This window comes from Mandrillus leucophaeus, unplaced genomic scaffold (genome assembly GCF_000951045.1).
Source record: "Mandrillus leucophaeus isolate KB7577 unplaced genomic scaffold, Mleu.le_1.0 Scaffold392, whole genome shotgun sequence".
Taxonomy (NCBI): domain Eukaryota; kingdom Metazoa; phylum Chordata; class Mammalia; order Primates; family Cercopithecidae; genus Mandrillus; species Mandrillus leucophaeus.
Window position 1 is genome coordinate 1759594 of NW_012104165.1, and position 321 is coordinate 1759914.

Below are 321 nucleotides of genomic sequence, written 5' to 3' on the forward strand. Positions count from 1 at the left end.
GCTCTAGTTAAGGAGACCCCATAGAAAGAAAGGGAAAGAGAAAAGGAAGGGAAAAGCTACAATGTATTATAAAGCCTCATTTGGATAAAATTCTCTCCAGAATACAGACAGTGGAAAAGAAACAATACGTGAGCTGGAACATTAAGTCTTTATAAAGTCTTTGTAAAAAAATATAGATAGATAGATAGATAGATAGATAGATAGATAGATAGATAGATAGACAGACAGACAGACAGACAGATAGATCTGCCGGGCATGGTGGCTCAGGCCTGTAATCCTAGCACTTTGGGAGGCCGAGTCAGGCAGATCACCTGAGGTCAG